Source organism: Myotis davidii, unplaced genomic scaffold (genome assembly GCF_000327345.1).
Source record: "Myotis davidii unplaced genomic scaffold, ASM32734v1 scaffold210, whole genome shotgun sequence".
NCBI lineage: Eukaryota > Metazoa > Chordata > Mammalia > Chiroptera > Vespertilionidae > Myotis > Myotis davidii.
In genome coordinates, this window is record NW_006282396.1 from 765,625 (window position 1) to 766,357 (window position 733).

Below are 733 nucleotides of genomic sequence, written 5' to 3' on the forward strand. Positions count from 1 at the left end.
TATTTGCTTTTTCTTTACTAGTAATCGTTATTGTTCTATTTTGGTAGCCTTTATTAAACTAACAAAAAGACTTCTCAATGATATCCTTCATCTTCATCCTATTATGTGGATTCTGTATGGCCTTTGACCACTTAAGAAAAAACAAAACTTTATGAAGTGTTTTTCTCAAGTAATAGGTGTCATGTCATCAGACTAATTTAGTAACTATTCCTTCAAGCAGTTCAAAAGGTATATTATCGTTTATAGGACCTTCCATAACTTAAATTTCACTCACATCATTAATTCTAACTTCTATTTAGTCTTATAAAAATTAAGCCATGATCTTACATTAGCAAAATACTTTTGCTAAAGTTATTACCAGCAAAACCCAGGAATAAGAAGTAATATTAGAATCTTCCTGAAACAATCAATTTATTCTCTTCAGAGACACACCAACCTATTTAACTTCATTCAAGGCATTTTCCCAACTTGCCCGACAAACATTTGGTCTGCTCCAGTTGAATTTGTTCTTAATATAATGTACCTACTAGTATAGTACTAAGTATGTGAAATATAACTTTCTGCCACATGCTAATTTAACTTGTGTTTTCAGAAAAATTGTTAGAAAGTTTTAGAAATTGAAAAGTATTAGGAATTATATTTTCCTGAAATAATGCTCAGAAACCTGTGAAAATAGGCAAGTGTAGGCAACGTGGAAAATTTTCCTGTAAGGAAAACTCCCTCTTTATGCATA